This window comes from Hypanus sabinus, chromosome 1 (assembly GCF_030144855.1).
Source record: "Hypanus sabinus isolate sHypSab1 chromosome 1, sHypSab1.hap1, whole genome shotgun sequence".
Taxonomy (NCBI): Eukaryota; Metazoa; Chordata; class Chondrichthyes; order Myliobatiformes; family Dasyatidae; genus Hypanus; species Hypanus sabinus.
Genome location: NC_082706.1, coordinates 209293840 through 209305231, shown reverse-complemented (window position 1 = coordinate 209305231; position 11392 = coordinate 209293840). Strand labels below are relative to the sequence as shown.

General features: G+C 42.6%; 1 protein-coding gene across 5 annotated transcripts in view; it reads right to left on the bottom strand.

Annotated features, from left to right (window-relative positions):
- Nucleotides 1-5514: 5514 nt before the first annotated feature.
- Nucleotides 5515-11392, bottom strand: part of esrp1 (epithelial splicing regulatory protein 1) — a 123667-nt gene continuing 117789 nt past the window's right edge. For all 5 annotated transcript variants that reach the window (XM_059984918.1, XM_059984941.1, XM_059984909.1 and 2 more), the window contains one exon: nucleotides 5515-8114. The gene's annotated coding sequence lies outside the window, so the exon portion shown is untranslated. The remainder of the gene's footprint in view (nucleotides 8115-11392) is intronic.

Genomic DNA, 11392 nt, shown 5'->3' with positions numbered 1-11392 from the left:
TCTTGTCCACTGTTCATGCAGTACTGATCATTACACAGTCCACTGTGTTGAAAAATAGGTAAAACAATACTAATGCAAAATTAAGTGTAAAAGCTGCAGAGAAAGCGGAGTGCAGGTAAATGTTAAAGTGTAAGAGGAGAATTGTGAGGTAGAGTCCATCTTACCATCCTAGGGAACTGCCTTAGTCAGAATCCGAATCACATTTAATATCACTGGCATATTTCATGAGATTTGTTTTTACAAATTACAATAAGAAATCTAAACAAATTAAATCAATAAGTAATGCTAAGAAAAAGAGAAAAGAAACTGAGGTTGTGTTTACAGGTTCATTGTCTACTCAGATAGCCAATGGTGGAGGGGAAGAAGCTGTTCCCAAAACGTTGAGAGTGTGTCTTCAGGATCCTGCCTGTATCTCCTGGATGGTAGCAATAAGAAAGAGGGCTTGTCTGGGTGATGGGGTCCATAACGATGGGCGCCTCCTTTTCAAGGCTTTGCCTTTTGAAGGTGTCCTTGATGCTGGAGAGGCCAGTGCCCATGATGGAGGTGATTGAGTCTGTAACCCTCTGCAGGGCTTTCTGATTCTATGCGATGACCCCTCCAAATGGTGATGTAACCAGTTAGAATGCTCTCTGTGGTACATCTGTAGAAATTTGTGAGAATCTTTGGTGACACACCAAGTCTCCTCAAACCCCTATTCTCCAAATCGCTCAACTCTACTCTTATAACAGTGGGTAGAATCTGCCCTTGAACCTGGTGGTACATGCTTTCAGGATTTGTATCTTCTGCCTGATGGGAGAGGGGAGAAGAGGGAGTGTCTGGGGCGGCTGGATTGATGCCTATCTTTCCTCTGCACTTGGGTTTCAACATTGCCAATGTGCATTGAGACAGAAGGACCTACTAAGCAATGGACCCAGTGGAGGTTAAATGGTGGCGCTTTCACGTTGGTTGGCTTTACGTGATAATGTTATCCATTCTCAAGTCCACATGCTGAGTCTATGTTCCAACTGTCTCTAGTCTATGTTCCGACTTTCTCAAGTCCACGTTCTGAACTTTTCTTGTCAATTTTCCAAGTTTCTTAGGTCCATATTCTGAGCTTCTCTACTCTTTTCCATGTCATCAAGGTGCCCGAGCCTCCCAATTGTCAAAGTTTCTGGCCCTCCAGGTTTCACACATTTATTCAATGTTCTACTGCTTGAGGTTTCCCAGTTTTCCCTGGGCCATGAGGTGCCAGCCAGAGGGAGGGGTACTGTAATGAGCTCTTCAGATCTGTGTGGGGCGCCAGAGAGAATTGGACTCCAAGGTTTTAAGAGCACCTGAATTGGTTAATTATTGTTTAATTAGAGAGGTTGATTATTTAGAGTTTGTTTTGTTTTTTTCTCAAGTGATTTGCTCTTTGTAATGCAGTTTCCTGGAGCAGAGGGTTCTGTGTTATTTGTATGAATTATGTGGATGCCAGATTAGTGCCAATCATGGGGTCCTAGTTTTGAGAATATTACAGTTCACAGTGCCATTTCGCCAAGCCACCAATGTTCTTTTGAAATTCTCATGAATAAACTTTGATCACTGTCTCTGCATCTGAGCCTGCCTTTCCTCTGGTCTTGGGTTCTGATATTGGCAGCGCACATCGTGACACACGTAAACCTCCAAACGAAACAGACTACGGTGCACTACACAGTACATATAACTCACACATGACACATAAAATAATATTACCACAAATAAATTAACAAATAATAAAGTGCATATATTTTGTATGTGCAGTTTGTTGTCTTTTACACATTGGCTGCTTGTCCGTCCTGTTGGGTATAGTCTGCCATTGATTCTATTGTGGTTTTATTTACTTTGAACTCTGAGAAGGTATTGTGTGTTATATCTGCTTCAATTAAAACCTCTTCCTCAGTCCATCACCACTCCCATTTTAGTGGTTTTACAATTCCTGACCTGTTAGGTGAATTATATAGAGTCATAGAGCACTACAGCACAGAAACAGACCCTTCAGCCCATCTAGTCCATGCCCAGTCCCATCAACCTGCACCTGGACCATAGCCCTCCATATCCTTCCATGTACTTATCCAAGCTTCTCTTAAATGTTGAAACCAAGCTTGCTGGCAGCTCGTTCTACACTCTCACCACCCTCCGGGTGAAAAACTTTCCTCTCAGGTTCTCCTTAAACATTTCACCTTTCACCCTTAACCCATGACCTCTAGCTCTCGTCTCACACAAACTCAGTGGTAAAAACCTGCTTGCATTTACCATACCATATCTATACCCCTCATAATTTAGTATACCTCCATCATATCTCCCTCAATCTCCTGTGCTCGAGGAAATAAAATTCTAACCTATTCAGCCTTTCCCTATAACTCAAGACCTCGAGTCTCAACAACATCCTTGTAAATTTTCTGTATTCTTTCAATCTTATTAATAACTTTCCTGTAAGTAGGAGACCATAACTGGACACTGTACCCCAAATATGTCTCATCAGCATCTTACACAGCTTCAACATGACATCCCATCACCTGTACTTGATACTTTGATTTGTGAAGGCCAATATGGTAGAGCTGTTTGAGGAAAAGTATTCTAACTGGTTGCATTACTGTCTGGTGTGGAGGGGCCACTGCACAGTATTGGAAAAAGCTGCAGAAAGTTGTAAACTCAGGCAGCTCCATTAGCCTCCCCACCATCCAGAACATCTTCAAGGAGTAATGCCTCAAAAAGGAGGCGTCCATCATTAAGGATCTGTCACCCAGGCATGCTTGTTGCTACCATCAAGGAGGAGGTTCAGGAGCTTGAAAACCACTCAACATTTCAGGAACAGATTTTCCCCCCCTCCACCATCAGATTTTGGAATAGACAATGAACCCATGTACACTACCAGTCTTCTTTTGTTTTCTTTTTGCACTACTTATTATATATATATTGTAATTTATAGTTTTTGTACTATTATGTGCACTGACATATGCCAGTGATATTTATAGATTCTGATTATTATAGAACATGGAGCATTGAAAACTACAGCAGAGTACAGGCTCTTCAGCCCGCAATGCTATGTTGACCTTTTAACCCCCTCTAATATCAATCTAACCTTTCCCTCTTACATAACCCTTCATTTTCTATCATCCATGTGCCCATCTGCCTCTCAAAGTTCGACCTTACATGCTCGTTGTGTGTGGTGGAAATGGGCAAGGCCAGCCAACAGGCAACTGAAGTTGTATCGGCCAATCCCCTGCACAGCAGATGCAATGGATGCAGAAGCATTAACAAACTCCAACCATACCATCGATTTCAGAGGACAATGGAGTCCTCTAATAGTGGAAATGGACTATGATTCCATTTCTATTGCATTAGGGTCATTTAAGAAATCATCAGACAAGCACATACTTGCTTACTCGGGTCCTTATCTCCCAGTGGAGCATAGCATCCATGACCTATGCTCCACTGGGAGATAAGGGCCCGAGTAAGCAAGTATGTGCTTGTCTGATGATTTCTTAAATGACCCTATTGCAATGAAAATGGAATAATAGTTTGACATGGATTAGATGAGCTGAAAGGCCAGTTCCTGTGGTATAGTGCTCTATGACTCTGTCAAATTCATTTCATTTCTAAACCTCATTTCAATACTAAGATCACCGAAATAATCTGCATTTTATTTTGCAGAGAACTTAATATACAAATGTTCTGGCAAATATAGATTTGGAAATACTGTGTTTCTCATCTATAAGTCATAGTGTATCATCTTAAGGACTTAAACATTTGGATAAGAGTTGAGTATGTTTGAACTCCGAAATGCACTCAGGTATTGCACTCCTGAGTGAAGGTTTATTGCACAAAAGGTTTATTCTACATATTATAGCTTACAGATGTTAATTTCTAAGATTTTTTTATCTGATGCAAGCACACCTGCAATGTTTGCCTAACAATATTTTCTTTAAAGAATTGAGGATAAAAAAAGAGCTGGAAATCTATGAACCAAACATGGATATTTGATTAAGTTGAGGTATAGATCAATTACACTATCAGAGTTTTAACACTTTTGACCTTGTGCCTTATGCGTGCTTTTTTTAAAGTTCAACAAATGAAATTCTGCTTTGACTCACATAGCAGGTGCTGGAGAAGGAGTAGTAACATCATGAAGAATCCGACCCACCCTGTTCATGGACTGTTTGTCCCACTCCCATCAGGAAGGAGGCTACATAACATCTACACCAGGACCACCAGACTCAAAAACAGTTACTTTCCCAAGCAGAACGGCTGATCAACACCTCCACCCACTAACCCGCCCCTCCACAGCCCCAACCACCACTACTTTATCATTTCCTGTCAGTGTACAGACACTCCTGTGCCTAGTGACACCTTATTGACATACAATCAATATATATACTATCTTATGTATTTATATTTATTGTGCTTTAATTATTATTGTGGTCTTTATCTTATTTTTTTGTATGCTGCATCAGATCCAGTGTAACAAATATTTTGATCTCCTTTACTGGAAATGACATTAAACAATCTTGAACCTTGGTAGTAACTAGGAACAGTATTCCATTGGAAACGCTAGCATACCAAATGTTGGTCACTACCATCAGGCTCCTGAACTAACGTGGATAACTTCACTCTCCTCAACACTGAACTGATTCCACAACCTGCAGACTCTACAACTCACGTTCATGGTATTATTTATATATTAATTCATTATTTGTCTTTTTTTGTATTTGCACAGTTTGTCTTGCTTTGCACATTGGTTGTTTGTCAGTCTTCCTGTGTAGTTTTGAATTGATTCTACTGTACATAGACCACAGAACAGTACAAAACAGGAACAGGCCTGCAGCCCACAACGCCGTGACGAATCAATTAAATTAGCAATCGAATGGATAACTAATCACTTCTGCCTACACAATGTCCATATCCTTGCATTTTCCTCACATTCATGTGCCTATCTAAACGTCTTTTAAAAGTTCCTAGTGTTTCTGCCTCTACCACTACCCCAGGCCTGGCATTCCAGGCACTCACCACTCTCCATCTAAAAACAAACATGCACCTCACATCTCATAGAGTCAAAGAATAGCACAGAAACAGGCTCTTCAGCCCATCTAGTTCGTGCAGAACCCCTCCCACTTTAAATACATGTCAACTCCGGGAAAAAGATACTGTCTGTCCACTCTTTCCGTGCCTCTCATAATCTTATAAACCCCAATCAGATCTCCTCACAGCCCCTGGCGCTCCAGAGAAAACAACCCAAGTTGTCCAGCCTCTCCTGATAGCACGTGCGCTCCAATCCGGGCAGCATCCTGGTAAACTTATTCTGCACCCTCTCCAAAGCCTTGACCCCCTTCCTATAATTGGGTGACCAGAACGGTATTCAGTACTCCAGATTCAGCCTAACTAGTGTGTATACAGTGGATTGTGGTTAAACGGGGCGCATCAGGACCAGTACACTTTGACCCAGTTGAGCAACTGCTCCAATTAGCTGAATTTTCATGGAAATATTTAAAGAGATATTCTCAAGACTAACTACCATTTAACTGAGTAAGAAATTATGTATTTAAATGAAATACAAAACAACATCAATACTACTACAGTACTATAAAACTGTGAATTAGTTCCCAATAATTATCGACATTTTGGGCCGAGACCCTTTTTCAGGATTGGGGAAGATGCCAGAATAAAAAGGTAGGGGAGGGGAAGGAGGACAGCTGGAAGGTAATAGGTGAAGCAAGGAGGTTGGGAAAGGTAAAGAGCTGGAGAAGAGGGAATCTGATAGGAGGGGAAAGACGGCCATAGGAGAAAGGGAAGGAGGAGTGGACTGAGGGGGAGGTGATAGGCAGATGAGAAGAGGTAAAAGGGTAGAATGGGGAATAGAAGAAAAAGGGGGGGATGGAAAATGTTTTTACCAGAAGCAGAAATCAATATTCGTACCATCAGGTTGGAGGCTACCCAGATGGAATATAAGGTACTGCACCTCCACCCTCATCTTGGCACAAGAGGAGGCCATGGACCAACATGTCAGAACAGGAATGGGAATTAAAATGCTTGGGCACTAGGAAGTTCTGCTTTTGGCGGATAGAACGGAGGTGCTCGACAAAGTGGTCCCCCAATTTACGACAGGCCTCATCAATGTAGAGAAGGCTGCACTGGGAGCGCCAGATACAATATACGAGCCCAGCAGGTTTGCAGGTGAAGTGTTGCCGCACCTGGAAGGACTGTTTGGGGCCCTGAATGGAGGTGAGGGAGGAGGTATATGGGCAGGTGTAGAACTTAGATTCTTGCAGGGAGGCAGCGAGTGGGAATAAAAGGATCCTTTTCTGGTTGGTTGCCAATGACTAGTGGTGTTGGGACCGCTTCTTCATATTCTGTATATCGGTGATTTAGAAGGAATAGATGATGTTGTTGCCAAGTTTTCAGATGATACAAAGATTGGTGGAAGGACAGGTAGTGTTGAGGAAACAGGTAGGATGCAGAAGGACTTAGACAGATTAGGAAATTGGGCAAGAAAGTAACAAATTAAATATAATGTTGGAAAATACATGGTCATGCACTTCGGTAGTAGAAATAAATGAGCAGACTGTTTTCTAAATGGAGAGAAAATCCAAAAATCTGAGATGCAAAGGGACTTGGGAGTCCTTGTTCAGAACACCCTAAAGGTTAACCTGCAGGTTGAGTTGGTGGCGAGGAAGATAAATGCTATGTTAACATTCATTTCAAGAGGTCTGGAATATGATGAGGGATGTGATGCTGAGGCTTTATAAGGCACTGGTGAGGCCTCACCTTGAGTATTGTGAACAGTTTTGGGCTCCTTATCTAAGAAAAGATGTGCTGGCATTGGAGAGGGTTCAGAGGAGGTTCACAAGTATGGTTTGGGGAATGAAAGGTTTATCATACAAGGAACGTTTGATAACTCTGGGCCTGCACTCGCTGGAATTTAGAAGGGTGAGGGGTGATCTCATTGAAACCTTTTAAATGTTGAAAGGTCTAGACAGAGTAGATGTGAAAAGGATGTTTCCCATGGTGGGGGAGTCTAGGACAAGAGGGCACAGCCTCAGGACAGAGGGCACCCATTTAAAACAGAGATGCGGAGAGTTTTTTTTTGCCAAACGGGTGCTGGATTTGTGGATTTATTACCACAAGCAGCCGTGGAGGCCAGGTTGTATTTAAGGCAGAGATTGATAGGTTCTTGATTGGACACAGCATCAAAGATTACCGTGAGAAGGCTGGGGAATGGGGTTGAGGAGGGGGGAAAAGGATCAGTCATGACTGAATGGTTGAGCAGACTCGATGGGCCAAATGGCCTAATTCTGCTCCTATGTCTTATGGTCTAACTGTCAGGACGGTGATAAGTGGAGAAGGATGAATGGACAAGGGAATTGTGGAGGGAGTGATCCCTGCAGAATGCAGTGGCAGGTGAGAATTAAAGACATTTTTGGTGGTGGGATCCCTTTGGAGATGGCAGAAGCTGCAGACGATGATGAATTGGATGTGGATGAAGTGGTAGACAAGAACAACAGGAACTCTTATTGCAGTTGAGGTGACAGAAAGATGGGCTGAAACAGATGTTTGGGAAATAGAGGAGATGTGGCTGAGGGCAGCATCAATGGTGAAGGAAGGGAAATCCTATTCTTCGAAGAAGGAGGGCATCTCAGATGGCCTGTTTCTGTGCTGTGATGTCCTACAACTCTACTGTATGTCTCATTGCTGCCATTTACATTCACAAACTCTTACAAAACTTAAAGTGTGCACAAGAAAGCTAATTAGATTATTGGAATAGCATACGTAACTACAAGAGAAGCTTAAAAAATAATGATGATAAGAATGGTACAATATTTGAGAAGCAATACAAATTGTTATATGATTTCTGGACATCTCACATCATGTTAGATTTAAGATAATTTTTAAACTATGTTTTACAGATATTACTGTTTGCATCAACATACAACTTGCCCAGATTTCATTCTGAGGAGCAAACATATTTTACAAGGCATGAAGATCCACACAGCGATGGCCAACGAGTTGGTGGTTCTTCTCTACCACAGCTGGCTTGGCAACATGCTGTGATAGAAACAGCACAAAAGTGCCACTGTTGCTCTGTCCACGCAGACTGGATGTGATTAGCACTGAGGATGCTGAAACAGGAAGTAGAAACAGTAACTCAGCGATGGGCAACACACAAAATGTTGGAGGAGCACAGCAGGACATTAATAAACTGTCGACGTTTTGGGTCAAGGCCCTTCATCGGGACCTGAATCAGGTTTAATATCACTGGCATGTGTAGTTAAGTTGTTACTTTGCAGCAGCTTTGCAATGTAACAATAAAAAAACCTATAAATTATAATAAAAAAAGCATAAATAAAAAACAAGTTAAATTCCAAGTGTAAAAAAGAGAGGGAAAAATACACAGGTAATGTTCATGGGTTCATTGTCCAGTCAGAAATCTGATGACAGAGGGAATGAAGCTGTTTCTGAAACATTGAGTGTGTGTCTTCAGGCTCTTGTATCTCCTCCCTGATGGTAACAATAGACAATAGGTGCAGAAGTAGACCATTCGGCCCCTCGAGTCTGCACCGCCATTCTGAGATCATGGCTGATCATTCACAATCAATACCCAGTCCCTGCCTTGTCCCCATATCCCTTGATTCCCCTATCCATCAGATATCTATCCAGCTCCATCTTGAAAGCATCCAGAGAATTGGCCTCCACCGTCTTCCGAGGCAGTGCATTCCACACCTCCACAACTCTCTGGGAGAAGAAGCTCTTCCTCAACTCTGTTTTAAATAACTGACCTCTTATTCTCAATCCATGCCCTCTGGTACTGGACTCTCCCAACATCTGGAACATATTTCCTGCCTCAATCCTATCAAATCCTTTAATTATCTTAAACATTTCAATCAGATCCCCTCTCAATCTCCTCAATTCCAGTGTGTACAAGCTCAATCTCTCCAATCTCTCTGCGTAAGACAGCCCTGCCATCCCAGGAATCAACCTAGTGAATCTACGCTGCACTTCCTCAATTGCCAGAATGTCCTTCCTTAAACCTGGAGACCAAAACTGTACACAATATTCCAGGTGTGGTCTCACCAGGGCCCTGTACAAATGCAAAAGAACATCCTTGCTCTTGTATTCAATTCCCCTTGTAACAAAGGCCAACATTCCATTTGCCCTCTTCACTGCCTGTTGCACTTGCTCATTCACCTTCATTGACTGGTGAACTAGGACTCCTAGGTCTCTTTGCATTTCTCCCTTACCTAACTCTACACCGTTCAGACAATACTCTGCCCTCTTGTTCCTGCTTCCAAAGTGGATAACTTCACATTTATTCACATTGAATGACATCTGCCAAGTATCTGCCCACTCACTCAGCCTATCCAAGTCTCCCTGTATTCTCCTAACGTCCTCTTCGCATGTCACACTGCCACCAAGTTTAGTATCGTCAGCAAACTTGCTGATATAGTTTTCAATGCCCTCATCTAAATCATTGACATAAATCGTAAAGAGCTGTGGTCCCAATACAGAGCCCTGTGGTACCCCACTAGTCACCTCCAGCCAGTCTGAGAAACACCCATTCACTGCTACCCTTTGCTTTCTATCTGCCAACCAGTTTTCTATCCATGTTGAAACCCTGCCCCCAATGCCATGAGCTCTGATTTTACTCACCAATCTCCTATGTGGCACCTTATCGAATGCCTTCTGAAAATCTAGGTACACAACATCTACTGGCTTACCCTCGTCTAACATCCTTGTTACACCCTCAAAAAACTCCAACAGATTAGTCAAGCATGATTTGCCCTTGGTAAATCCATGCTGGCTCGGCCTAATCCTATTTCTGCCATCTAGATGTGCCACTATTTCATCCTTAATAATGGACTCAAGCATCTTCCCCACGACTGACGTTAGGCTAATAGTTCTCCGCTTTCTCCTTCCCTCCCTTCTTGAAAAGTGGGACAACATTAGCCACTCTCCAATCTTCAGGAACTGATCCTGAATCTAAGGAACATTGGAAAATGATTACCAATGCATCCGCAATTTCCTGACCCATCTCTTTTAGAACCCTCGGATGCAGACCATCTGGACCCGGGGATTTATTAGCCTTCAGTCCTACCAGTCTACTCATCACAGTTTCTTTCCTAATGTCAATCTGTCTCAATTCCTCTGATATCTTATGACCCTGGCCCATCCATACATCTGGGAGATTGCTTGTGTCCTCCCTGGTGAAGACAGATCTAAAGTATGCATTAAATTCTGTTGCCATTTCCCTGTTTCCCATAACAATTTCTCCCAATTAATTCTTCAAGGGGCCAACATTGTTCTTAACTATCTTCTTTCTCTTCACATAGCTAAAAAAGCTAAACAATGAGAAGAAGGCATGTCCTGAGTGATGGGAGTCCTTAATGATGAATTCCTCCTTTTTGAGGCATCACCTTTTCAAGGTGTCCTCAGTGCTGACGAGCTCAGTGCCCATGATGGAACTGGCAGAGTTTACAACTTCCTGCAGCTTCTTTCAATCCTGTACAGTGGCACCTCCAGTGGTGGAACCTGTTGGAATACTCTCCATAGTATATCTGTAGAGATTTGTGAGTGTCTTTAGTCACATACCACTTCTCTGCAAACTTCTAATGAAATATAGCCACTGCCATTTCTTCTTTGTAATTGCATCGATACATTGGACCCAGGATAGATCCTCAGAGATATTTACACCCAGGAACTTGAAAGTACTCACCCTTTCCATTTCTGATCCTTCAGTCAAAACTGGTGTGTGACCCCCTCCCTGAAGCCCACAGTCAATTCCTTCGCCTTACTGATGTTGAGTACGAGGTTGTTAATGCAACAACATTCAACCAGCTGATTTACTTTCAGCTTCTCCAGAATCTCTTGAGTTTATGAGACACTTAAACAAATCTTACAGCAACTTTAGACCTTCGAACCAGACTAGATGAAGAAGAAAGCTGACATCTGATCCATGATTTACGTATATTTACATCAATCAGGTTTCCCAAGACCATTGCATTTATTGAAGGCGCTTTTTAATAAGGTCAAATGACCAAGCTAGGTGGAGGTAATGAAGACAAGATTCTGCAGACTCTGAAAGTCCAGAGTAACACACACAAAATGTTGGAGGAACTCAGCAGGCCAGGCAGCATCAATGGAAATAAATAAACAGTCAACGTTGTGGGTTGAGGACTAGAAAGGAAGTGCGAAGAAGCTGGAATAAGAAAATGGGGGGAGGGAGAGCAGGACAAGCCAGAAGGTGACAGGTGAAGCCAGGTGGGTGGGGGGGGGGAATGAAGTAAGAAGCTGGGATGTGTTAGGTGGGAAAGGTAAAGGGCTGGAGAAGAAGGAATCTGATACGAAAGAAGTGTGGATATTGGGAGAAAGGGAAGGAAGATGGGCACAGGGGGATGTGATA